This window comes from Phyllostomus discolor, chromosome 3 (genome assembly GCF_004126475.2).
Source record: "Phyllostomus discolor isolate MPI-MPIP mPhyDis1 chromosome 3, mPhyDis1.pri.v3, whole genome shotgun sequence".
Lineage (NCBI taxonomy): Eukaryota > Metazoa > Chordata > Mammalia > Chiroptera > Phyllostomidae > Phyllostomus > Phyllostomus discolor.
In genome coordinates this window covers 204116879-204144828 of record NC_040905.2, presented here as the reverse complement: position 1 = coordinate 204144828, position 27950 = coordinate 204116879, and the positions used below count along the sequence as shown (strand labels likewise).

The following is a 27950-nucleotide window of genomic DNA, read 5'->3' as shown; positions in this document are numbered from 1 at the left end:
AGTTAATGTAGTTAATAAATGTTTTTAATTCCATCCTAGTTTGGGTGCTCTCGTCTTCATGCCACTTTTGTTTATTGTATTTTTAGAGAGAGGGGAAGGGAGAGAGAAAGAGAGGGAGAGAAACATCGATCGGTTGCTTCTTGAATGCACACTGACCTGGTACTGAGCCCACAACCCAAGCGAGTACCCTGAGCAGGAATGGTTGCTTTATGGGACGACACCCAACCAACTGAGCCACACCGGCCAGCGTCATGCCCCTGTTTTAGGATGCAAAGCTGCTAACGGGTCAAACTTGAGCTGCTTTCCTGCATTCCAAGTACACCTGGTTCGCTCTGCTCTGGTGGGGGTGTAGGGGTGAGGGGGTGGGGGCTCCTGCCACCAAGCTCGGCAGTCACAAAGTCCACCAAAGCCACCGGAAATGGGGGAACCTGTAGTGCCACAGAATCCTGCAGGTGTAAAGTGCCCCAGGACTGAGTGCAAGAGGGAAAAGCCTTCTGGGGACCTCTTGGAGGGGCAGCCTGGTCTTAGTCAAGTTCTTAAACCACTGAACCTCAATATTCTCATGTGTAAAACGGGTTGGTGTGGATTTTAGAAATAATATAACTGCCTAGTGCTTGACATGTGCTACTAATAAAGGGCACTGTTATCGTTACTAGTAGTAGAAATAATAGTACCTTTGGAGAAACAATAGTAACTCGGCTACTAGCAGAACAGTTATGTCTTGAAGGAAGGAAGCTCAGCACGTGGAAATCTAGAGGAATTCAGAAGTGACCGTACACATTTGTAAAGAGATTCTCCTTAGGGTCCCTTTATATTTTTTAATGGCTGGGTACTCACCACAGGACTTAATTTATCAAAAACAAATACCTCAATGAATCACTATCTTACAGACTCTTGAGAGATAGCATTGAAGAGCATTCTCTTGCAGGAAGAGACAGATCTGTTGGGAGACCTCAGATTTGCTTTCTGGCAGTGGAAGCATTGAAAAAGGAAGAGGGAAGTTCACACTCATGTGACAGCAGGCCCGGTCCCCGCCCCGCCCCCGCCCCCCAGAGAATTGGGCTGCACCACCACAGCCTCTGGCTGAAGGCACAGGTGGAAGAGACATGGAGGGCCTGAGTGGGAGCCCGGGGCCGAGGAGGGGCTGCGGCATGTGTCATGACCAGCTCTTCAAAAAGGGAAAGTCCTGGTGGGTGGTAGGTGCCGCTCTTCACCATACCAGTGTTTCCACAGTGACCAGTCTCCAGCCGCCACTTGAGGAACTGGGAGTGCACTGTTTATTTTCCACTAGGTCTGGATACAGTAGGGTTTTGCAACCTCGAGAGTTGAGACTTTTGTGAAATAATTAGGAAGCGATGAGTTTTGATGATTTCCTTCTTAACAGAATTCATTTAGTCATAAGTTTAATTTTTAATCACGGCTGTGTAAGTTTATATAATTTAATTTTTAATAATGGCTCTGTTGAACGACTTGCTTGCCAAATTCCTGAAAATTTACCAATGGCTCTGGCAAGCCAGCGTGAGCCAGCCCCAGCACGCTGCGGGCTGGGGAGGTCCTGGGGGACCCCAGAGAGATGCCAGCACACACAGGCCGCCCCCAAACAGCAGCACCCCACCTCGCCCCAGTCACTCCGACCTGTCGATGTCTCTGATTTGCTTTATAGCCCCTTTTACCGCCTCAAATCATTTCCTTATTTAACTATTTGTTAAATTTTAATGTTATTTATTTATCAACTAGAATGTGAGCTCTGTGGGAACAGAGACCTTCCATGTTGGGTTCAGCACCAAACCCCAGGCCTTAGGACACTCGTACACACAGTGGGCCTGCAGGAGCCACAGGCTAACCGAATGAATGGAGGCAGGGCTGGAGCCTGCAAGGGTTCAAACCTGTCTGTGTTCTAAGGCGCACTTGCCCTGAGTGTTTTCTTCATCTGTAGAAGAAAAGGTTTTTTAAAAAAAATTTTTTTAAAGATTTTATTTATTTATTTTTAGAGAGGGAAGGGAGAGAGAGAGACATCAATGTGCGGTTGCTGGGGGTCATGGCCTGCAACCCACGCATGTGCCCTGACTGGGAATCGAACCTGCGATGCCTGGTTCACAGCCCGAGCTCAATCCACTGAGCTACGCCAGCCAGGGCAAAGAAAAGGGTTTGAGCAGAAACCCGCAAAGTCCCCTTTAGCTATGAAAAGTCTCTGCCCCTAACAAAGAGGGGCGGAGCCAGTGCCCCGGTTCTTCGTTTTCATTCCTCCCCTCTGGACAGCTCTGAACACTGAGGGCAGAGGGCTTCCCTGAGTGTCCATGCCTGTTCCCTGCCCGGCCTTCGGGGCTGTGCCCAGCAGAAGCCAGGCCCTCCCTGCCTCCTCAGTGGCGGCAGATGTTGCAAGGTCCCGTGCCTTTGCCGCGGGGTGAGGTGCTCTAGGGTCCAGGAGGGAGTTCTGCCTGGGGGGGGGAGTCATTCTAGCGAGTCAGGGACCCCCATCTCCACCTTGAATGTGGAGCCCACTGGAGCCAAGTGGGGTGGCCCCAGAGGGCAGAACAATGTGTCTAAAGACCGTGTGGTAGAAGAACCCCTTTTCCCTCCTTCTGTCCTTTCCAATCCTCCGTGGACTGATACTTTGGTAAAATACAACAAAAATGAATTACTGCGGATTTCCACGCCTCCTCGTGGAAGAGCAGACAGCATCTGTCTGTAGCACCTGTCTGTAGCACCTGTCTGCAGCACCTGCCTGCAGCACCTGTTGAGAGGCATGCCCTTGGGCACATCTTCACGGCTACTTCCCTTCTCCCAGCGGCCGGCCTGCCGGAAGCTGGCATTGGAAGTCCCTGGCCTTCACGGTCTGGGCAGGGATCCAGAGCCTCCCGTTGAGGGCCCCAGGGAGGGGGTGCTGCCCACACCTCCAGGTCCCCAGAGGTGAGAGGCCAACAGTCCCATCAGATGGAATCATCTGTAGGGTCTGAGATGACTGAGTCCAGCCTCCTCTTTATCTGCGAGGCACAGGGCAGAGGCAGCAGCCACGGAGATAAACAAACCCGCATCTCCGGTGTCTCAGTGCTCTCCTCTCCGAAGGCACGTCCTCTCCAGGGCGAGCTGGGGATGGGCTGGACCGTCCCTGCAGTCCTGGGCCTGAGTGCAGCCAGAGGCTTTGGGGCCTGGCAGCCCGAGGCCGCAGCTGCCCCTAAACCCGTCTGCTCTGGGGCAGCATCCCAGGATTTTCTGCCTTCCCCTACAGTTCCCGTTTCCTGCCACGCTTGGCTCACACTGAGGTTCATGTTTTGCTTCCTCTGAGGGTTGGGGCTTGGACGTGGCTGTGCAGAAGAGCAAGAGTAATTATGAAACAATAGCAGCTCACGCTACCTGGGCATTCACTGAACCCCAGACACTGTTCTGGGAGCTTGACAGGGACCCTGCCTGGGGTTTCATCACCCAGAAACCCCAGTGTGGCGAATGAGGACCCCGAAGATTCAGAGATTTCTCAGGCCACAGGGTGAGCGGAAGATTTGGGACTTGGACATGAGCAAGGAGACGGTGCCCTTTACCACAGCCCTTACGCTCTCTTCAGAGAGAAAGACATCAGAGGGATCAGGCAGCTGGCATGGCCCCAGCTGGAGCCCCCTGGGAAACCCAGGCCCAGGGGGATATGGGAGCTCCCAGAAGGCCACACAGGGCCTTGCTGGGGCCCAGGAGTCCTGCGCTTCACCTTCTGCTCTGTCTTGGGGTTTTATCACCTTCAGTCAAGCATCAGAGTAAAGTCACATGGTACCATCCCCGAGACCGTTTACCTGCTGAATCTGCCGTGGGGCCTTCTGGGAATACACCGGGGTGGCAGTGCCCCCGGGAGGCCCAGCAGACACCACAAGGTCCCTCCCCCCATGCCATTTGAGAAAGGTCTTGGGCACGGAGTCCTGGCTTGGGCTGCAAAGTCCAGAAACTCTGTTCTCCCCTCAGCCACCCATGCTGCAGAGAAACTAGCTGCTACGATGCTCCTGGGTGTCACCTTTTTTCTCCGTGTGCCTGGGCTGAGGTGGAGCTTGAGGTGAAGGGCAAGGGGGAGGCAGAGCCCTCCTTTTAGGAATTACAGTTGTTAGAGACAGAAAGAGCCTAGAAGATTGTGCCTAAGTGTTTTGTTTTGTAGATAGGGAAACTGAGGCCCAGAGAACACACGAACCTGTCAGTTCACAAAGCATACCAGAATCACCGCAGTTTGGGTTTGTTTTCTGCGTTGTTGATTTTTTTTTTTTTTTTTTGAGATCATAGACTCACAGACTGTGTGAGCTGGCAGAAATCTAGCAGGCGCCCCAGCCTACCCCACCCCCCCTTCCATGTTTCAGAGATGAGAACCTCAGAGAATGGGGGGGGTGGCGAATGGGGAGGGCAGGGTACTGAAGACCAGACAGCTGGCCTTTGAATCAACAGTTACTGGATCAACACACAACGAATACCGTGGATTCTGGGGCTCAGATGATTGGACATGTGTGTCCAGAGAGCGGTCAGTGCCCTACAGGACAAAACCAGGTGTCACCCAGGAGAATCAGAAGAATATGGGGTGACTTACTGAGGAAGTGACTGTGGCTGAAACTGAAAGGACGAAGTGACAGGTGAGCGGCTGTGAGGGGGCTGGGCAAATGTGTCCCAGGAAGGGGAAAGGACACACGCGAAGGTCTTCAGGCAGGAAGAGCCTCATTTTGCAGATGACGTTGGAAACCTATTGTTTTTAAAGGACAGAGGCCGGAGGTAAACAACTGACTAAATAAAGGAGCCAGTGGCAGAGCTGGCATGACTGGGAGCTCTCCCCAGCCCATGCCAGGGGAGTTTTAGAAAACCCTAAAACTGACTGTTTCCTAACTGTGTGACCTTGAATATGACACTGAACCCCTCCGAGCCTCTGTGTCTTTGTTTGTGAAGTGGAGTCCACCTTCCTGCTCCTGGATCTCACCCAGGTTGCTTGTGAAAGGGCCCTGGGCCTGCCAGTCAGTGTGGGAGCCGGAGCCGGCCGTGCGGCTGTCGGGCTGCCCTCCCACGCCTCCCGCGGGCTGTCCCCGAGCCCCAAGTCTGCAGGATCCTGTCTCCATCCCAGTGAGTCACCCTGATCCTGCATTCGGCCACTCAGCGTTAACCACACTAGGTACGCGCCAACGCCCTCCAGCGCCCCACCAAGACACAAAGGAATCTTGGACAGTGAACGTCTAGGAAACGAAGAAGGAAGTTTATGCACACCTACTATGCATCCAACGTCTTAGACACTTTTACTCGGGCAGCATCATTTAACCCTCACAACAAGCCGGCAAGGACGGCCCTGCATGCCCTTCTTCCCATTGGTTCGGTTGAGGGCGCTGAGACCCCAAAGGACACTGCCTGAGGTCACACCGGCAACGAGGGGCCGCACCTGGGTGTAGCCACAGCATGCTTCTCCTGGAGGCTACTTTTGGTCTGTCTGCCCTGGGGCCAGCCCTGAGCAGAGGGACCCCATGGGGCTAACGACAGAGGGCAGACACCCTGGCTGCCCTACAAACCAATAACCTTTTTTTTCCTCCAGATTTTATTTACTTATTTTTAGAGAAAGGGGAAGGGAGGGAGAAAGAGAGGGAGAGAAACATCAGTGTGTGGTTGCCTCTCACATGCCTCCCACTGGGGACCTGGCCTGCAACCTGGGCATGTACCCTGGCTGGGAATCGAACCAGCAACCCTTTGATTGACAAACTGGCACTTAATCCACTGAGCCACACTAGCCAGGGCCAACCCAATATTCTTTAAATATTTGTTCCACATTTATCTGGGGTGGGGCGTGTTGGAAGAAATGGATTTACAGTGAATACAAATGGTGGGCTGCCTTTTGGATTCTTTTTTTTTTAAATTTATTATTTTTTTAAATTTTAATTGTTGTTCAAGTACAGTTTTCTGCCTTCTACTCCCATCCCAGGCCACCCTTTGGATTCTGAATTCATTCTACACAATAGCGTTTTCCAGAAGCCAGGGAATAGAAATTCACCGACAAAGTCCCTTTCCCAGCTGCAGTGAGTTAATAACCTAAAAAAACATTGGCGGTTCCCCACGTTTTGGTAGCTTTCTTTCTTTCTTCTGTTTGTGCTTGAGCTTTTTCAAGCCAGACAACTTCTCGAGAGGCTTATTAGAAGATTTATTTTGGTTCCGTTTTTATTTGAAGTTTATTTAAATATAGACGGGAACGACTAATCTTAGCAAGGAGGACCACTCTGCCTGTCATTTGTTTTGACTGAGTAGTTTGGGCCATACTTTAGCTGCCGTCCTTGAACTTGGTTCCTATTAAAGTACAGAAAGTGTTGCTTGCCTTTACATAAATGACAACAATGCATTTCTGGAACGTGTCAGAGAACCGCCGGGTTTATGTGATGAAACAGCGTTGTGTTTGGTTTTAGAAGTGATGTGCTCTCACTGGGAAAAGCAGAGAGGTAGGACGGGTACATTGATCCCTTGGCCATAGCCCGATTGCTGGGAATTCCGCGCTAGTGCCCCACGAGTGGAGTTTATTGTGGTAAAGTACAGGGAACATAAGACTTACCATTTCGACACTCTGCTGTCTCTGAATTTGACCGCCCCAGGTAACTCATCAAAGTAGAATCATACGACATTTGTTCTTTTACGTGATGGCTTAGTCTACTCTGCGTAACGCCTTTGAGATTCTTCCGCGGTAAAACATTTGTCAGAGTTTCTTTCCTTTTTAAGACTCGATAACATTCCACTGTATGTGTGTACCTCATTTTGTGTATCCATTTATTCACCCGTGGACATTTGCGTTGTTTTCCATCTTTTTGGCTGTGGTGCATAATGCAGGTTGGATATCGGTGTGCGAATACCTCTTTGAGTCTCTGCTTTGGTCTTTTTGGATACAAACCCCAAAGTAGGACTGCCGGGTCATGTGGTCATTCTATGTTGGACTTTTTGAGGAACCGCCCTCTCGTCTAGTAACTTTGATGTGTAACACCTATAGCTGGGACCAAAGTCTATGTACAACTCTGTGTGACTTTCTCACTTAATTTTCCATTTATTAACTATTCTTCAAAAACATTGTTTTTTTTAAAGGTTGCTTCACATCCATTGCATTGTTATGCCACATCCCCCCCCCCCCCCCCGCCCCAACTCTGATTTCTGGATCACAGCAAAACATTTTAAATTATGATAATAAAATAATTTGCTTCTGGTAAACAGCCTCGTGCCCTGTTCATACTTGTTAGAGAAATCCTCAACAAAAATAGGTTCCTGCCTTCACGGAATTTAAAAATTTCTCCCTAGGGATTCTTGGGGGTCATCCAAGGCAGTGGTTTTAAACGTTCTTTGTAGCCAGGGATACTTGACTACAAACAAAGTACCAGATGAAAGCACAGTGTAATAACAAGCAGATAAAAGGAGGGGAAGATCTAAAGAAGGGTGGATGGGCGCTCGGAGACCCGCCCTCCTGGCCTGTCCTCTCCTCCACAGGGAGAGCCTGCCGGATCCAGGGCCCTTCTGGGCTTCTCTGGAATGCAGTTTGAAAACCACCAGGCTGATCCAGCCCTTTAAAGATGGGTAGACATCTTGAGAGAGAAAGGGACTTCCCTGGGGTCAAGTTCATTTTTGTACACGCATTCGTTTCTTTCCTCCACATGAAGCAGCTACGGCCTGCATGCTGGAGCCACTTACGGAGCTTGTTAAAAACACAGGTTCTCAGAACTCTTCCTCCGGGCTTCAAAGCAGGGGATGTAGGGAAAGACCAGGCTGGGCCCTGCGCGGTGCTCACCATCCCCTCTCTGAGTTTGCAGGTGGTTGTCCCCACCTGCAACCCCACCCATGGGACTCCTACTCACCCTCTGGGGCCTACTTCAAAAATAGCTTCTTCCTCTTTGAAGCCCGGCCGCACAGCCCCATGCGGGGCCGCTGACTCCCTCCTCTGCGGCCCCAGAGCACGACGTGGCACTCCCAGCCCCACCCAGCACTTCTTTCTGTTGTGTGTGTGAGAGCTCGTTGCATGGAGGCCAGGCTCCTCTGCCTTCCTTGTGGCGCCGGCACACAGTGGGTGTGTTGTGGTTGCTTATTGACTGGACTCGGATCTGGTGTAGCCCCCTCTTTGGAGGATAACATAGCCAAGGCTCAGATCGTCAACAACTTGCAGAAGGTGACACAGCCCATCGGGTCAATGCCAAGGCCGGCACTGTCCCGAGGCTCCGCACTGGGCCCTGGCCAGCTGGCAAGCAGAGCAGCTGTCTGGTCCGAGCAGAGAGCGCTGGCCCTGGCTGCTGTGTCCCTCAGTAGCCCCGGTTGTCTGAAATCCAGAGGGCTCTGCCTGGTTTGTGATTGGTGTATCTGTTTGGATGCCTGGAACTTACTTTATAAAATTCTAACACATTCAGCAGGGGATATTATGTGACTCCTACCTGGACTGAGTCAATGTGCAGATGCTAAGAAAGCAAGTCTAGTGGGGAATGGTCAGCCAATCAGGGCTCAGGGATGCAGAGTCTGGGGTGGGGGCCAGCTGGCATCATACCCAGATGTGGCCGCTGCAAACCCTTCTGTCACCCACCCCGAGTTGTGATCAACAACTGATGCTTTTCTGGTTAGCACACTGAGGGCTGCGATTTGTTTTGTAACTGGGGAAACAAGCGGCTTGTGTATTACGATGAATGTGGCACATGGGCTCACGGTGCTGCGGTCAGAGCAGTTGTGATATTTACGGATTGACGTCGCATACATGGGCTAACGTAGCTATTAGTCATGCCCACCCAGCGTGGAGGTGGGAGAGGGCCCCTCACCCGGTACCAGCCTGGAAGTCTGGGTTCTGTGGCATAGATGGGGGACAGAATCTGGAACCCTGGCACCTGCCTCCACCCGTGTTCCCAACCTTGATTGTGCATGGGCTGTGGACTGCCCCTGTGGCATCTGATGAAACCTGCAGACAGACCCCTTCTGAGAACATCTCAAAGTGGAAAAGGTAAAATAAACAGGATTATAGAGGAAACGAATCATATTGAACTATAGTTATTAGAATATTGATACTGGGAGCAGGATTTCAGCTCAGCCCGAGATGCCTCGTCATCTGTAAAATGGGGAGTGGCTAAGCTTTTGTGCCAGCTGGACTTGCAGCAGTTCTGGCTCTGACTTTAGCTGTCTGAGCGTGGGCAAGCGATACCACCTCTCTGAGCCTCGGTTTTCCTCTCTGTAGAATGGGGATAACAGTCAAATCTACTTGACAGGGATGCTGTGAGCTCCGCCTCCTTCCCTCCCATCAGCCAGTTAAATCACATGTCCCTCTCTGTGTTTAACCACTTCCCTCTCTTTGACTTTCTGGCTGGCCCACCCCCACACTAGTCAGTCCCTGACTGCCAATGAATCCAGCAAGTTGCTGACTCTGCCATTGCCCCTGGACTGCTGAATGGGACCATGTAGCTGGCTCTGTTACAACCTCAGCAGGGTTGCAGGGCTGCCTGGCACCCTGTGTCCTCATCTGTGGTCAGGGTCCTCTCTCCAGCTGCTAGCCCCACTTGCTTTCATTGTGACATTGCTCCTTATTTCACAGGAAAGGGAGGCCACAGAGAACAACACTCTGAGCTTCCATCTCACTCCTTCAAATTAGGCCGAATGTTCACCCTTCTTTGTGGCTTAGGAGAAAAAGATTTATACAGGACATTGGAGAAATGATCTTGCTTCTACTTCACTTTCCTTTATTCCTGTAGGCCTCTCTTGATGAGGAAGGTAAAGGTTTTATAGGGAAGTGGGTAGACTAATATCTAGAGAATGCCCTATCCTTTGTGAGATGGGCAGTGTATCAGTCAGGATGGAGTAGGTTATGCTGCAGTAACAAACAGCCCCTAAATCTTAAGGGCCAAACCCACAAAAGTTTATTTCCTACTCTAATTAATAAGAGCATCTTGGGTCAGCTGGGGGCTGTGCTCCTCATTCAAGGAGGCAGCTGATGGAGCAGTCACCTTCTTGAATGTATTATATGGCACAGAGGAAAAGGACCCTAGAGAGTCTTGCACTGGCAATGAGTTGCTTGGGCTCACTTGTATTGGTCAGACTAGTAACATGGGCCTACCCAACCACAAGGGGACCAGGAAATGACATCCTCCCATGAAGGTGGAAAGCCAGAAACATTTGATAGGGCATTAAGGAGCACCGCAGGTGAGATATGCCCTTCAGTGCCTAGCAGAAGTCAGCTCAGCAAGCCGCTGCTAACGTCAGCTCAGCAAGCTGCTGCTGTAGCCATAACCAGCCTGGGCCGCACACACACAGCAGCCTCTAGACTTTCCACAGTGAGTGCCAAGAAACCACACCCAGAGGGGAAAAACTCCAAAGCTGCCTCTCAGCCCCAAGTGCCAAGCAGAGGAACAATAGGGCAGCTACAGCTGCCAACACTTCAGTGAAGAATGCAGAAGCCATGAAGAGGGAAGGTGATACCCAGAGCTCTCGGAGCTAAGCCCATGGGGAAGGCGGAGGCAGTGGGGTCCAGTCAGGGCTTCCAAACTACAGTCTTCGTAACAGACACATGTGATGTTTCCTAAGTGGGGCGTGTATGTAGGTGTTTTTACTCCATTTCTGAGCTATTTTATGTGTATGTTTGAGTGAGGGGTGTCCTTTCTGAATGGGATGCTTCGCTTATCTTCAGTCCACCCACTGGTCACCTTTTATTCTGTGGCATTTCTGCACGCACATCAGAAAGCTCTCCGTGGCACTCCCAGATAATGCAAGAGTGGTGGGAAGGGAAGCCATCCCCGGCAGATGCTTCTGGGACTTTTTCAGGTGGGCCCAGATGCGGAGACTCAGGAAGGAGACCGTTGGCTGCAGCCCCCAGCCCCTTCCCTGAGCTCATCCATTTCCTGTGCTGTGGTTAAAAGGCAGCTGGTCTGGGAGAGGTTCATACACCTGAGTGCCAGCTCTGGGCTCCTCCTGTCATTGCCGAGTGGCCTGGACAGGTCGTTTCTCTTCCTTGATGCCTCAGTTTTCTCATCTGTAACACAAAGGGACCTGGGTAGTGAGGATGTCCCTCCAGCCTCGTGGGCAAAGTGGCGTGTGTGATCCGTGGGGCTCAGAGTAAGCGAGTGCCAGAATGTTCCGGCGTCTTTTGTCATTGCCGTCACAGGACGATGACCTCAGCTGCAGCATGCCTTTGGTGGTGTGAAAGTTCTGTTCTGGGCTTAGCTCCCCGTTAGAGGACATATTGGCTAATCCTTGTAGACCTACCAGCCCGAACAGTGCCCGGCACATGGCAGGTGCCAGTATTGGCACTAAAAAAATATTTATTGAGTGAAAGAGTGAACCAGTGAACACATAACTCCCTTCAACGTTGAATCAGTGACTCACAGACTCTCTGTGGGGCAGGAGGAGGTTGGAAGAATTCGTGGCTCCATTCCCAGCGAAGTCACCTTGGGCAAGTCACCAGGCTCATCCCCTGCACACGGCGAGAGCCTCACAGGCTGCGGTGGACGCTCCAGCTGGCCGGAGGATTCAGAGACACTCTGTACAAAGAGCGAGCTGTTGTTTTTAGGACACAGGAACATCGTGGACTCTTTGGGGACGTAGAGCAGGTGGTGCCAGAGCCCGTGAGGTGGAGGGTTCTGGAATAATCATTAATGAGAATTGAGTAGCTACCACTTATGGGCCACTTGCTCCAGCATCAGGCCCTATGCCAAGCACTTTCTGTGGCCATATCTCCTTTACAGCAGTTTAGCGGGGAGGCGTTGTTGCTCTCACTTCACCGAGCCCGGAAGGTTCAAGCGGTTGCCCACGGTGATGCATTTCATCAACACCCCGGCCTGCCGCAAACGCAGGCTCTGACCTCTGTGCGCTCCTGCCTCCTGCCCCACGATGAGGCGCACACGGTGCTCATAGTATAAGCTGCCTTTTTCTAAGTGCCTACTAGGTGCCAGGAACTTTGCAGATGCTCCTGGCCATCCTTCCAACAACCCAAGGAGGAAGGAATTATTATCCCTGGTTCAAAGATAAGTAAACTGAGGCTCAGAAAGTATGAGGTCGTTTATCCAGGATCACACAACAAACAAGTAGGGGGACTGGGATTTGAACCCAGGTCTGTCCCATTTCAGAAACAGGTGGGGAAAAGCCATCTCCACGGTGGACTCAATTAAGAGTTGTTCTGTTTTGTTTTGAGTTTATTGCTAGGGTTCCTGGAAACCAATCATTAGAGACTAATTCTTGCAAGGCCTTTCATGTTCAAGTCAGCTTATTACAAGAAACCCAGGAAAATATAGTAGAGGGGGAAAAAAAACCCAAGACAAAACAACCTAAACATTTTCCAGTCAATTGTTAGACTTTGATGATCTCTTGGCCTGCACAGTGGAAGCAGCGCACGCTGAAACACTCCCATCACAGGTGTAGGGAGGAGCGGGGACAGAGATGCATCAGGAGGGATGGGGCTTGTGCCCCTCTAAGCAGCCTCAGGAGAGACTCCGGATGCCCGAGATGGGTACCCAAGAGGCCAGGAGGAAGGAAACCCAAGCCCTGAATCCTAGAATCAGGAAAAGATCCTGAAGAGGACTTCACCAAACCCTCTTTAAATTTATTTTTTAAAACGATTTTATTTATTTATCTAATTTGTTTCCTGAGAGAGAGAAGGGAGGAAGAAAGAAGGGGAGAGAAACATCAAAGGGTTGCCTCTCACACACCCCCAAATGGGAGCCTGGCCAGCAACCCAGGCATGTGCCCTGGCCTGGGATCAAACCGGTGCTCTTTGGGTTGACAGGCCGGTGCTCAACCCACTGAGCCACACCAGCCAGGGCTGAACCCTCTTTATGTTACAGAGTGACCCTGTGATTCACCCTCCAGACAGGCATACCTTTGGGAGTGAGGGGGGCAGTAAGGCAGTAACCTGTGAACGGATCTGCAGCAGGTGTAAACCAGAGCTGCCCTGGGGAAAGCAGTTTGTTCTGTCTCCCTGATTTTTACACGAGGGGCCGTGACCTCCGCCAGTGGACGCCGTGCAGCCCGGCTCAGTGCCAAGCCCGGCAGCACGCTGGCAGTAGCTGAGCTCTACAGGCGGCATTTGGGATTTGCGGGCACACGTGTTTCTCTTACCTGACGGGGACTTTAAAAGTGCAGGGTTGTCTTGGCTGGTGTGGCTCAGTATTATTAATAATGTTCTGGGAAGCAGAGCTTAGCTCCACACTGAAAAGATGTGTTTTACAATCAGAATAGTCTAGAAATGAAGCGGGGCGGGGGGTGGGGGGCCAGGGAGGTGGTGAGTTCCTCATCACTAGAAGGCTGTAAGCAGAGGCTGTCTGGCACGGGTCCCGTAAATGGGGTGACCAGCTTTGGGAGGCTGGCTGGCGGGACACTGGGAGAGCTGACAGATGGCCACTGCTGTAAAAGCCTGAGGGGCTTGCAGCTTGAGTGTCTGCTATGAGAGTGCTGTGTTTATTCCTCTCGGGTCACCTAGAACACTGTGCCATTGGCCGGCCCTGGGGGTGCCAGGGGGGGTTCCAGGGGTGGGCAACAAGGCTGGGACTGGGAGCTGGCCCCTTGAGAGCCTGTATCTGCCTCCTAGCGGCTGCTGGAGGGAGGACAGGGACCAGCCTGGGCCTCCCATTTCGGCCGAGGGAGAAGGCGTCTTTAGAACTTGACTCTCAGCAGCTCCGAAGGCAGCCCCATAAGCCGTGGATTCAGCACTCCTTTTGACGGGGGGCTCCCTACCCACTGTGCCCTCTCTCCATCCAAGGGCCACCAACGGATCCCATTCAGGCGTCTTCACCCAGAGCCTGCTGCTGGGTGGGAAAGGTGGCGTGAACCCCAGAACTGAGACACAGTGCCGGTGCCGAGTAAGACACACTAGCCCAACTTTTCCATCCAGCAGAGGGGGGTGGGGTGGGAATCAGTCAAGTGCAGCAGGGGGTGCCTGAAGCCAGTGGCAGAGCTGGGAACAGAACCTCTTTGTGCCACACCTCTGTTTGCCCGGGAGCCCTTGAAGTTTGCACCCTTGCCAGGCACATGCCCAGGCCTCCTTCTCTCTTCTGAGGGCAAATGGGACCCAAGGTGGTCCACTGGGAGCGCCTCAGTGGGAAGGGAGGCCGGCGAGCTCAGAGTCTAGACTGGACTCTGCTCCGCACGCTGCGTCCTGGCAGCCTTTCCCACCTTGTCCCTTTTGTTCTCGTTCTCCTGCTTCTGGGCTGTGCCCCTCACCCAGGTTTCAGGGAGGTGCCCATTAAGGACGCCCCTGCTTGCCCTCATTAAGCACAGATCGGACCTGCCGGTTCTTGCCCTCTTGCTGGCAACTTCCAAATCGGGCTGCGCCCCGGGCTGTCTCTCTAAGACGCCTTTGCCGAACTGGCTCCAGCAGGTTCTTTCAACTCAGCACATCTAGAAAGGAACTCAGCAGCTCCCCCACCCCCCACCCCTGCTACTGCGTTTTCCCACCAACGGCAACACCATCTTCTCCCCTTTTCCAACCGGGAGCCTGAGAACCAGCCCAGGACAGAGTTTGGCAAGTTGGAGGAGCACAGGGATCACCTGGAGACCTCGGCAAACACAGATTCCCGGGACCACCCTGGGCATCCCGATCTGCTGGGGCTGGGGGGCTCGGTGCTGTGCATTTCTAACAGGCTCCCAGGGGATGCGTTCGTGGCCACACTTTGAGTAGCTCCAGACTCGTGTCTGTCTCAGTCCCTTGATCCCCTCGCTCACTATCATTGTTGATATTGTTGCCGCCATCCATTTTCAGTAGTTTGTAGTATTGAACGCCCGGGTGCCAAGCACCCAGTACATTCAGTATGAGGCCTGTGTGTCGCCTGCAAAGGTGTGTGAGTGCCAGGTGCTGTCATAGCTACTTTCACATGGTGCAAAGCATACAGAAGTATCCGCCCATACCACTGACATGCTGGTAGAGGAAGAAAGTTAAAAGTTAAATAGCTACACTACAAAAGGAAAGTCATTTTCAATCCAGGAAGTTCTCACCAAGAAGGTGACAGTTATGCCAAGCGTGAAAGTGATTTTGTGTAACCCAAGATCTCAAGATGCGCCCCTCCTTCGTTTCTCTCAAATGGCTGCCACGTTGTCTTCCAGCTCAGTCCCTTTGTTCGGGCCTCCGCTCTCTCACCTGGACACCAGCCAGCAGCCCCCACCCCCAACCAGGCTGGCCCCCCCTGGCTGGAGAGTTTCCCTCTCCCACACACCTTCAGCCAGCAGCCATGCAATTCTTGTAATAAAGCAAATCATGTCATTCCCTTGGCCTACCGTCACTGACGGGTTCCTCAGCACAGTGAGGATCCAGGGTCCCCAGTGATGATTCTGCACGCCCCCCCAGCTTGTCTGCCACCCCTGCAGCCCACCCACTTTGTCCTCCGTACTTCAGCTGCTGTGGATTAGAGCTCGTCAACTACCTACTTTCTCCCTCAAACTCATCAGCAACCCACCCATCCTGTCTCCTTCCCTTTTGCACGAGGGGAAGCAGCTTCTGCCTGTCTTGGGGACACCCCGCATTCTCCCCCGCAGGGCTGCTCTCCTACACCTGTCCTCTCTTCGGCTCTGTCTCATCAAGGGGTTCCCGCTGCCGACAGTACACTCTGGGGTCATCTCCCTTTCTCTCCAGGCTCTCTCTAGCTGGCACCCTCTCCCCGACCCTTTCCCATGCTGGGAAGAAAGAGGTCCCTATGTTTACTGACATCACTTCCTCAGCTGAGGTTCATTCCGTGACCCACTGCAATCTGGCGCCTGGCTGCAGGTGTAGAGACAGAGGCAGAGAAAAGTTGCCCAGGATTGCACAGCCCCAGGGCAGAGCCGGGACTCAACCCCAGCCAACCTCGCCCCAGAGTGCATGCCTGTACCCACCACACTCTGCAGCCCCCTCACCCACTCGGGAGGTGGGGATGATGTTTATCCCCCACACAGAGGAGGAAACCAACCAAATTGTTCCATCACACACAGGCATCGGCCAGACTGTCCTTCGTGAGTGCCCCAAACATATTTAGGATTAAACAAATAGTGGTGGCTTGCAACCTGTTGGTCTGTGGTACTCTTTGCCAAGAAATATCCTCACAGCAGTAAGCACGGGGGCGGGGGGCGGGGCTTGACCTTCCTTTCTCCCAGAAGGAGGTGGTCTGGGACGCAAAGCCAGGGCACACCCAGGCCGTAGTCCCCTTGGCTACAACCCCCATGCCTTGCAGTCCCCTGACTCAGCATGTGGCAGATGGACAGGCACCGAATGCTGGCTGTTATCTGACAGACCCATGGGCTATTAGGACTGGAAGGGGCCTTAGTGACCCATTGAATGATGAGATCAGTCAGCCCTGCCAGGCACCGTGCCACGCACTTACCTGGGCAGCCTCTCGCCTCCTCTGATCAGCAGAGCTGCAGGGCTGAAGCTCACTTGCTATGGTTCTTCGTCTCAGTTAAGGAATGGCCACAAGTGTGGGCTCCTTTGTTCTGAGAATCTGAGCATGAGAGAGCGCTAAGGAAGAGGAAGGTCATGGTGGATACTCCAGAAGTTCAGTGTTTTGACTTCCAGTCTGTGGGCTTTGTCCAGCTGTGGCTACACAGCCTGGAGTCTCATTCCACGGACCTGTAGAACGTCCCCTGGAAGCAGCTGAGGGGAGGAGCAGTACCAGACCCACAGCTGGTGGCCATGAGCAAGGCTCTGAGGCCCCCGGAGCCTCCACTGTTCCCTGACCACCTGCGGGTGATCCTGAGGATCACCGAGATACAGGAGAGGCTGCTTTATAATGGTGAAGTGGGAGACCCATCTGACCCACGATCAGTGCTTGCTTGTCAAAAGGACCACTTTACCTTAGCCCAGCTCCTTAGCCTCCAAACTCTGTTGCCTTTCCCTTCCCACTGACCACAGGTCCAGATTTCCTGGATCGTTTAATGCAACAGATCTCCCCTGGCCCCCTAGTGAGGTATTTAGTGGTGCCTGGCATTGCGGCAGAGGACCCTTGTGAAGGAAAAGGCAGGGCTGTCCACCGTCTTGTGGCCCTGCAGCCAGTGTCAGGGGAAAACCATGTCCAAGGGAACGCAGCTTTCAACAGGAAGGTTCCCGATCATTTTTATTCTTTACACGCAGAAAAGGCCCATGTGTGATGAGTTTGCACAAAGTGGACACATCTGGGAACCACTACCCAGTTCACGAAACATGACTGCACCCCCCATCCCATCCCCTGGTACCTCTGGGCCGTCTCCCAGTCTCTACCACCCCCATCCTGTCTTCTGGCACCACAGACGGGGTTGCCTGCTGTTGAACTTGAAATAAATGGAAACATCCAGGGCTTCTTTCACCCAGTGCTGGGTGCGTGTGAGATTCACCCTGTTGATGTTAGTAGCGGCGGTTGGTTCATTCTCAGTGCTGTGTGTAGTATCCCAAGATCACCACGGATCTAGGTTTTGTTTTTCTGTAACTGTGTTTAAAAAGCCTCAGTGCATGTCACAAAAACAAATAATTTAGACTAATATTTATCAATGCAAGCGTACTTGATTTTTTGCCTTCTATACACAACCATCTTCGAAATGCTAAAAGTGAGTTCCACCTGCGGTTCTTTGGAGACACGGCAGGTGCGCGTGGGACGATTGACGTTCTCAGCGTTCTCTGCAGGCAGTGGGAGGTGGCTGGGCATTGGAGAATCCGGGGTCCAGTCGGCTGGGCAGACTTCTCCATGGACTTCCGCTAATGGGAGCGCGGTCACCAGGCGGAGGGTCTCTTCCTCGCTGTGGTCCAGGGGCATATTACTGACACTCAAATGCTCGATCCCTCCACTGGCTCAGTTAGGGCTAGGCCTCTCGGCCCTGGCTGGGTTTCTCAGTTGGTTAGAGCGCCACCACGGTTGCACGTTTGATCCCCAGTCAGGGCACACAGAAGCAGCAACCAATGGGTGCGTAAATACGTGGAACAAGGAGTGGATCTCTCCCCCCACCCAGCACCGCCCCCCTCTTTCTAAAATTAATTAATAAAGAAAAGAAATAAAAGTAAAAATAAAGAGACTCCTTAGTGCAGGACCATAGTCTCAGAACATCTGCTCAGTCGTGTGTGACCACAGGGCGACGTCGCGAGGCCCCCGCCGCCACTCGCCCTCCGTGTGTGGTCCAGGCCAGTGGCCAACGCGGGCGCGCTGCATGGCCAGCCTCTGCACGGGTCCCATCGTGGGGCCCTCTGAGCTTTGTCGCTCAGAGCAGTAATTCCTGTGGGACACAGGACGGCGAACGCCCAAGGACAGGGGGGGAGCACCCAGTAGTTCCCCTCACAGTCACCGAGGCTTCGTTCTGGCAACTCTCCGCGGATGACGTGGCCCCTCCCAGCAGGGCGTGTGCGGGGTGCCCGCGGGGGCGCCGCAGGGGACGGGCGCTGGGAAGCAGGCCGCCGCGCACGTGCTGCACATGGGTCCCGAAGCAGCCGGCCTCGGCGCTGCAGGCGCGGGGCTGCTCGAGAGACGGCGCGCGTACCTCCGGCCACCTTCCCGCCCGCCATCTTCAGCGCGTGCGGCCGCCATCACGCATGCGGCCGCCATGTTGCCCGCGTGAGCGTGGGGACGGTCCGAGGCGGGGGGCGGGGCCTGCGGGGGCCGGAAAGTTAGGAATGTTCTAGAGCGGCCTGGGGTCTTTTCCAGCTTCGGGCGTCCTCCCAATGTTCTAGCCCACGTGTTTTGGGGAGCTTGTGTGCGTTTTACTTGTGGCCAACCAGCTAATGTCCCCGGAGGAGGGCACTGTGAAATTTGCCCTGGAGCCCTCGCCGGGTGGCTTGGTTGGTTGGAGCATCCTCCCTGCACCCGAAGGTTGCGGGTTTGACCCCTAGTCAGGGCACATACCTAGGTAGTGGGTTGCAGGTTTGATCCCCTGGCTGGGGTGGGTACAGGAGGCAACTGATAGATCTTTCTCTCATATGGATGTTTCTCTCTGTCTCTCCTTAAACACATCCTCGGGTGAGGATTTTTTTTTTTTTTTTTTTAATTTGCTTTGGAGAACAAGAGGACGATGCTGGTTAGGCAGCCTTTGGGGGTGGGGTCAGCCCTCGGTGCCTTCCTCCTGGGGTTGTCCCCTCTCCTTAGTCTGGGGTTTCCGGACTGCACTCCCATGAGGTGTCCAGGAACGGGGTCGGGGGGCTCTCTGTGCTTCACCTCCCTGTTTCAGCGCTGGCGCTCCGTAGCCTCTGTTCCCCTCACTGGAGTTCTGAGAACGACTTCATGTGTTTTTGAAAGAGTTTTGTTTGGGTGTTTGACCTTACACTGCTTCTGAGGTCCCTTCCCGCTGGAAAACTCTATTCTGGGAGCAGGAGGTGGGTGTGGGAAGGGTTAAGCATTATTCAGCCAAAGAGCCGGGTTGGGCCTCATGACCTTTTAAAGTTCTTATGGCTTGGTTTGCAGCGCGGGAGATCTCGGAACATTCTATTAAAATAGCGTTCACACGAAGCAGCTTCCAAAGGCCAAAGGATGCAGAGGACTGGCTTCACTCTGAGGAGCGTTTAGGTAGCATTTCAGCAAGAGTCTTGAGGGCACTATCCTTCACCCAACCCTCTGCATGTACAAGTTTTTTTTTTATTTTATAATTTTTAATTTTTAATTTTTTGTACTTCTCCATCAGCCGTTCCTAGTCGCAGTCCGTTGGGGTTGTTTGGGTTCAGAACAGTTCCCACTTTCACAGAGGAGGAGGAGATGTGGGCAGCCTGTGCATCCCTCTCTGGGGTGCTGGCCTTCCCTTCACCAGCAGCTGGCCCAGCTTGGGCCTGCAGTTTCACTTGATGGAGGAGGGGGGGGCCATTCATGGGCCCAGACAGAAACATCTCTGCCTTGGCCTGTGTAGCTCTGAGTCAACAGGCCTGATAAACAGCCCCTTTCCCAGGGCCTGCGAGGAACAAAGCCCCTGGGCTGCTCTGGGATTTGTCTGCCCCGGTGTTCCTGAAACAGCTGTTTATTCTTTTGACAGGAGCTAGACCACGGCACCTTCCCTTCCTCCCAGCTCTGCCTCCTTCTGCAGAACGGAGCTGGACAGAACTTTGTTTTGCCTTTTACTTTGCGGGGAGAGAAGCAGACGATGAGGTATGTGGAATGTTGAAATGATTTACTTCTGCCTCGTCGGGGTCATTGGGGGAACTGCGAGCTGGCCGTGGCATGGATCCACCTGGGGGGAGGACCCTCGCTGCCCCCCTAACCTCTTGCTGGTCCCCTCTCAGTAGTTCTGGAAGAAGCCAAAGTCCTCCTCTCCCTGGCATGGGATCGAGAAGCGGAAGCTGGCAGGATGCTGTGGATTTTGCTTCCTCTGGCAGCACCTCTTGGGGCTGTGGCTGCGGCCTGGGGTTTTCTCTGCGGGATTCAGCATGATGGTGCAGGGCCAGCCTGAGCCTGGCCCAGGGACTACGCTGTGTGTGGGTGGGTGCGGAGACCTGTTGCCTGGTGGCCCCTTCACTTACCTTGCCTTATTTCTCTTGGAAAACCCCTTGCACAATGTCTGGGCTAGGCAGCAAGGCCAGTCTGGCTGGATCCAGGCTTGAGATCTCCTGAAGGGACTCAAGAAGAGGCATGACAAGATGTACCTCAGAGATCAGGTTGTTCTGTTTGTGACGGCGGGCGCGACACTGGGCCGTGCATGCGGTCTGAGACTTGTCTGCTAGCTCGCTAGCTTCCTCTGTCTGTGTTTGCCCTGGCCCTGGTAATGAAAAACAGAACTGGGAACAGCTTTCCATGCACTTTGTTTTCCCAGGACTTGTACTGAAGTTCTTCCAATGGGGAGCATTTCTCTATAATGCCCACTAATTTATTTATTAAATATTGATTGATTGATTTTAGAGGGAGGGTGAGAGAGAGAGAAACATCGATTTGCTCTTCCTCGATTTGCTCTTCCACTTACTTATGCATTTATTGGTTGTTTCCTGTACATACCCTGACTAGGGATTGAACCCACAACCTTGGTGTATTGGGACAATGCTCTCACCAACTGAGCTACCCAGCCAGGGCCTATGCTCACCAATTCAGAGGCTTCTGGGTAAATCAGCACTCTCCCTCCTCACCTCCAGCATCATCCCCCTGCCAGGAGCTGGGCCTGGGGGTCAGAGGGTCTGTTTTTCAAATTGGCATCCCCTTCTGGGTGAGCCCTGCCGTCTCAGCCTCCACTGAAGCTCAGTTTCCTCATCCAAAAGCCGCTGCACTGACCATGGTGAGGGATTCCCGGATGGGGAGAGGAAGAGCCACACCGGGCACGCAGGAGGTGCCCGGGCATGGCAGAACAGCCAGTGCTCGCCAGATGGGCAAAGGGGAAGCCAGCCCCTCCGCGAGGCTAGCCTGTGACTGGCTAGCTTTGAGCCAGTCACCACGTGATAATCATGAGAAGCAAAATGAGAGAATGTCCCAAAGAAACCTGAGTGATTAGCCCATGGGGAGGCCCTCGTGTTTTCTGAGAAGAGAGTGGTAAAAATGGTGGTCACCAGAGGCCAGTGCCTGGGACCTGAATCCTGGCTCTGCCACTTTATGCTGTGTGATACCAGGCAAGTTACTTAACCTCTCTGAGCCTCCATTTTCATATCTTTAAAGTGGGGATAATTCTGGAATGACTGGGATTGTTGTGAGGCTTAACTTCATTGAGAGACTACTGTTAAAGTGTTTAGCCCAGGGCCTGGCCTGGTTCATTTGGGGAGCATCCCAGTGTTGTTAGGGCCCGTAGCTTATTCAATTTCCAGGGCCCTCTTTAGAAAAGAATGCACAGTTGTAAATACAATATTAGGCATGGAATGCATACTTGAGCAACACGAGTTGGGACTGCACAGGTCCACTTATATGTGGGTGTTTTCTAATAAATACTGTATGTATATTTTCCTTATGATTTTCTTAATGTTTTCTTTTCCCTTGCTTACTTTATTGTAAGAATACAGTATGTAATACATGTAACATACAAATATATGTTAATTGACTATTTATGTTATTGGTAAGGCTTCGTCAGCAGTGGGCTATGAGTAGTTAAATTCTCGGGGCATCAGCTGTTAGGGGCAGATTCGGAACTGCAGGGGGACTGGTGCCTCTAAGCCCTGCATTGTTCAAGGGTCAACTGCATTTAAAATGGGAGGACACATATCACAACAAATAACAAACACTGACAAATACTCCAAATAGGATAAAATTTAGAAAGCATAATGACGTGAAAATAATGTAAAAATGGTATTACGTAGGTGTCTAATGCACCTGCCATATTTCTGCTGCATACCCTCGGGTTTCCTCTTTGTTTGACAAGGACTTTGTAATACCATTTTTGACAGAGACGAAAGAAAGACAAGTCACTTTTGCCCCTAGCACGGTTAATCAGCGGTTGCTTTTTATTACTGAGAGTTTAGAAAAGTTCCTTTTGGCTTCATGACTTGTTACTGGTGATGGCGCATCTGTAAGTCCTTCGGCAGTTTCTTGCTCAGTGGCTCCAGCCAGAGCGCCAGGGAACTCGGCTGTTGGTCCAGCCTGGGGGGCGGGGGTGGAGGGCTCGGGTGCCAGGCCGCAGTGTCCTTATCATCCTGAGCCCCAAGCAGGGAGCAGAGCAGCACCCAGGGCAGCTCCTTCTCCTTGGGATCCAAGTGGAGGGCTCCTGGGTGTGCAACAAGGCCCACCCGGGGACGGCTGTTACTGGGACCCGGGCGGGTGTGCACATAGTGGGGTCAGTCCCTCAGACCCGCCTGCAGCCCCAGTCCAGGCACCGAGGCTGGAGTGACTGCCCCAGCAGGGGACCACCCCTCACCTGTGGGAAGCATCCGGGCCTTACTCACTCCTGACCCCGGTCTGCAGGGGGACCTGACACCAGGCTTCATTGACTTCTGGGTAAGGAGGCCTCTGCATTCAACCTGTGTTGGTGGGTAACGTTTTGTTTTTTAATTGTTCAATTGCACTTGTCCTGGTGGGTGATCTTCTCATTCAGTCATCACTTTAAGGAGTCTGTGGGGCCAGTGCAGTAAGATGTGCTCCTAATGAGACTTCCAGCCCGCGGCTGATTTCTCTTGCACGTCCTGGGTCCATCAGGAAAGCCTGTCGTGGAAAGTTAAGTCTGGATGACTTCTTTCAAGGACAGGGAGACTAAGGCCAGAGACCTCCGTGACCCTGGTTTCCAACGCCTGCGCTGGTGGAAGATGGGGCTGGCCAGCCTGGGCTTCTTCCCCACCCAGCTCGGGCTCCCGGCAGTGGGGCAGCCACGATGCGCAGCTGGGCCCTGAGCCGTGGACAGTGGGAGGGGAGCTGACCGTCACAAAGTCACAGTGGGGGTGGTGGGGGGCTTTCCCTTGAGCTTCTGGGTGGTGCTACCCCGGGGAACCCACACTCCTCTCCCAGATGGAGCTGCATCTCTGCCTTCAGAGCCACCTGTGGCGCATTTACTGACCACGGGTGCAGCGTGCTCTGTACACGCGGTCTCCTCTTGGACCTTTAGGGCCCCCGCAGGAGGGTGCTTGTGAGTGCAAACCAAGGTCACAGTGTCAGAGGACTTGCGCAAGGCCGGCGTCTGGGACCGCTGCTTTAAGAGTCAGCGCTGGCCTGATTCCTCTCTGGAATGATGGATCTGACCGCTGCAATGGAGGGTGTGGAGGACAGAAGACTGGAGTTTTGTCCGGGGGCTGTCATACCCAGTGTGCTCCTGTTGCCCCCTTACCTGTTCACGATACTTGCCACTCAGAGTCTTTGACCCCTTCTCCATCGTGCAAGAGTGGCTGAGGCTGGAGCATGCAGGGGCAGCTCTGGGGAGCAGGGAATGGGTTCCAGGGGCTGGGGGTCGGGGAATCACAGGCAGAGGGGAAGGTTGGGTTTTCTCTGCCACTGCTTTCCCCCTGCAGACTCTGGCTCTCGGAGATAATGGCTTTTCCAGGGCTCCTGAGCACTGCTCTTCAGCGGAGACGTTCATCTTCCCCTGACGTGAGATGGAAACAACAAGGTCCACAGCCCACGGAACTCCTTTCAGGGAGGGCTTCTTCTGTGTGGAGGCAATGCCCCCACTTAGCCCAGACTGAAGTTGTGTGTGTGTGCTGTGCTTTAGGGGACAGGTTGGGGGTAGGCGAAGAACAACTAATTTTTGAGCCACATGGGAAAGTCTGACACTCCAGGGAAATGCAGCGGGAAAGGAAGAGGAGGAAAGGGAAGTGGGGAAGGTGGAGACTTTACAAGGTGGCCCTGCCCTTAGAAACGCCCCCAGGTTTTCAGCAAGAGTTCCAGGAGAGAGGTGTGTGACAGGTGGTTTCCTCTGGGAACCGGTACAGGGGCTGAGTTCTGGGAGGGGCCCGGGAGCTGCCCCTGTGGGAGGTAGGATGGACTCAGGGAGAAACCTTCAGCCCTGGGACGAGAGGGCCCGAGGGCTGGTGGGAGGGCTCTGCTAGGACTGGGCGTGGCTGTGTTCACCAAGCCCTCTGAGGGGCGGGGGCCAGGTGACCCAGAGTTCACGTTCCCACGTGAGGCTGGGTGTCCATATTTGGCAGTCCTAATTCTGTGCTCCGCCCCTTACGTGAAGAATTTAGAAGCAACCCACAGTTTCCTAGTTGGTGGCTAAGATAGTCAACCACTCCTCTTCAGAATTATGCAGTTTTGAAAATTCTGAGAGACAAGCGCATAAGAGAAAGATTTTTAGATCACGCTGGCTGCCACATGCCTCGTTTTTGTCCAGAGAGAAGTACAAAAATGTTTTAAAAGACTCGTTGGCCACCCCGCCAACCCCTCCACCTCTGCAGACATGCATTCCAGATCCCAGGAAGCAAGTCCACACCCACTCCCAGTGCTTCGCTAAAGAACGGGGTGTTGGCTCACTGGCACAGCATCCAATTGTAAGTCTCCAACGAGAGTGATGACTGGCCACAGCAAAAAGTAAGCCGATTCGAGCAATGCGTGAAGTCCAGGAAGAAAGGGGCCTCGTGACCTGCCTCTCATGCTGATTTCTGAAATGAGAAATCGTAAACACTGTGCATGGAGGGGCGATTGGGAGATGTGTGTGGGTTGGGCTCTTCCTGACATTCGTCTCGGTGTTTTCTGCCGTGAGAGTTTGCATGCTTCTCCTTTTCACGTTTTTTCTACTGGGGGACAATTGCATTTGATCCTCAGCTGGTGGGGCCAATAAAGCCTGGGACCCACACTGTGCAGCGTGGTGGCCTCCTCGGCACCCACTGTCAGGGCGTTGTAGTGGGGCCCTCGCCTCAATCAAAGAAACTCAGTCTCCTCCCACTTCCGTGAGCTTTGTGGTGCTGCAGCGAGGAGCAGATGGATAACCTTCAGGGCGCCTAATCTGCATCTCCCTGCACTTTGTTGCTTCTCGTGTTATTCTTCCAGAACCCTCGTTTCTCTGCATTAAATGTGTCTTGAGCTCTGGCTAAATACCAGCCACTGCGCTATCGCACGGGGTCCTCCTGACAGCCTGTTGTATGGATACCAGTAATAAGAATGAGCAGTTTTTCCACATTTGTATGGTACCAGGCCCCATGCTAAGTGTTTTATGGACCTTATCTCTTGCAATCCTGGCCATTTTTGTCTCCATCTTAGAGACAAGGAAACAAACCCGCAATCCCTGTTCCGGAACCTCGGGGCCTGGAAGGCAGGAGGCGCGAACTGTAGATCATACATCATGTAACATTCCCAGTGTGGCAGCGCCAAATGATAACATGCATCCGTGTTTACACAAAGAAATGTTTAAACAGTCTCACTAAGTGGGATAAGGAGTATAAGTAGCCTCACGACAGGGCCACAGTGCCAACTGAATGACAGAAAGGCTTTTGGTTTTCAGAGCTTTCTGGAGACATGGATGAGGGACTGCCACGCGTTCAGGGTTGCCTGGTTTGGTGCGTGTCAGTGCCGGGAGTCCAGTCCCCACCTCACCCCAAAGCCCTTGGGTTGGGTCACTATCCCACTTCTCCGGGAGTGAAGACTTCCGTGTGGAAGGGTGGCCGCCATCTCGATGCTGATCTGCTTGCCCCGAAACCCAGGACTTCCCTAGCGCTCAGCGCTGGTGCCGTTGATGTAGACTTCGAGTGGCTTTTCCAAGAGGGGGGGGCAGAGTCATGTGCTGTTGCATTTTGTGACTTTGCCACAGGCCCCAGGCCAGCCTGCTCACGAGGTCCTCAACGGGCAGAAGCTCAAGAGTGAGGTTTACATGGGCCCGACAGGCCCACCTTTACACGGAACACCACCGATCATAGGTGCGTCTGAACCTGACTGAGCTGTGACCTTGAGCTCCGCATGGGCTTCTCTGCTCCGGAACAGGGCGTACTTTCTAAGCAGGGAGGACTAGAGTGTGGTGGCCGATAACCATGTCCTTTCACTGAATTGATAATAAAAGTGATGTAGCACGTGAGATCCAAGACTGGAATCGTCTGAGGCCAGCCCTCTTGGAGAAGAGTCGCAAAATATCCCCTCTCCTTGAAAACACAAATTTCAGTGTCACTTTCATTTGATGTAATTCTCTCACCGAACATTTAGAGAGGGCCTGGAGGTGCAGGATTGAGGAGGACACTCCTCCGGCCCTCGGGAAGCTCAGACTGGCCGGGAGGAGACTGGGCCGAGTTCGGATGCTCCCGTGTGAGCTGCCTCCCGAGGGGACGTGCGTGACACTGTGAATAATGATGAGGGAGCCCAAGCAGAGACAGGGCGTTTCGCTGGTGGCCAGGGCAGAGGTAGGAAGTGGCTTCACAAAGGCCCATGATGTTTGATGAATGGTACAGCTGGCCACTCTCGCCTTTTGGCTTCTGGGTATCCACCCTCTTGGTTTTTCTCCTGGCCCCCACCCCCACCCCCCCCGGGCCCTCTCCTCCTCACCTCCTTCTCTGTCTTTCCTCTGAGTGTCACTGCAGCCCAGGGCCCTCTTCCGTCCTTTATATCCCTCCGCATCCTCTCCCTAGGTGATGAAGTTCCTCTCCCTCACCTTAAATACCGTCCATGTAGACGACGCCTCTGATTGCATGCCCCGCCCACATCTCCCCAATGAACTTCAGACCTGCCATCTCCGTTTAGATGTTCACACACTCCTCGAGAGTAACACATCCAAACAGAGTTCCGGACTCTCATCCCCAGACCTGGTCCTTCTCCAGCCCACCTGAGGGAATGCTGCAGCCTACCTGCTTAAGCAGAAACCTTGCTGCTTCCCTCTCCCTCATCCCCGATGTCTCAATTGCCAGCCAGGACCTATCAATTCTCTCTTCAGAGTATAGGAATTAATTGGCTTCTGTCCACCTCCTCTCCTCCTTTCCAGCAAGGCCACTCCTTTTTGGCCATTGGAATAGCCTGCCACCTCACGTCCCCGTGTCTGCCCTTGTCCCCACACTCATCCCCTACCCCCAGCACTCCCGAGCACCCACAGGGGTCTCTGAATGAAGTCAGACCAGGTGATACCCCAGCTGTAGATGCTTTCGTGGGTCCCCACCCCCTTGCCATGCCTTCCCAGGCTCTGCCCTGCCCACCCCGCACTTGTTTCAGCTGCTCAGGTGAAAGAACGTCACTCTTTCTTTCTTATTCAGGCTTTTCTTTTGCCTTTTTTTTCAAACACGAGAAACTCTTTCTCCTGTCAGGCTGTCATAGATGCTGTTCTGAAATATTCTCATCCATCTCATGGCCCGCTCTTCACCCCTTTCCTTCCACCCTGTCTTCCTTCCTTGGGAAGCTCTAGTCGCCTCCCCAGCGAGGCTTTCCCTGACCACCCTTAATTAAAGTCCTCCCCCACCTGCTGTCCCCCACCCAGCACCCTTTCCCCCTCAACCACAGTCAGTGCAGCAATCAAGAAATACTCACGTGCTTACTGTATACCAGTTGTTGGCTTGCTGTGGGTTCGGAGGGGGGAAGCCGGGTGGAGTGGGCAGTGGGTGAGCCTGGACTGTCAAGGGGCCGAGTGGTTCCCCCTCTGAGTGCCGGCCGTGTGGTCAGTGTATGAAGGGAAGCAGAACTGGTACACGGATGGCCCCTGCTGTCATTTGCTGAGAGGTGGGTGATCTGAGTTCCGGCAGTTGGCGCCCATGGGAACCATTTACAGTTACCGCCTCACACGTCCCATCCATGGTGGACCTCGAGATCATCGGGGTACTTTCCCTCTGA

General features: G+C 53.3%; 1 protein-coding gene across 2 annotated transcripts in view; it reads left to right on the top strand.

Moving 5' to 3' along the window:
- LOC114497325 (N-acetyllactosaminide alpha-1,3-galactosyltransferase) overlaps positions 1-27950 on the top strand; it is a 53405-nt gene that overhangs the window by 7390 nt on the left and 18065 nt on the right. For both annotated transcript variants that reach the window (XM_036022163.1, XM_028513034.2), the window contains exon 2: positions 19858-19970. The gene's annotated coding sequence lies outside the window, so the exon portion shown is untranslated. The remainder of the gene's footprint in view (positions 1-19857; positions 19971-27950) is intronic.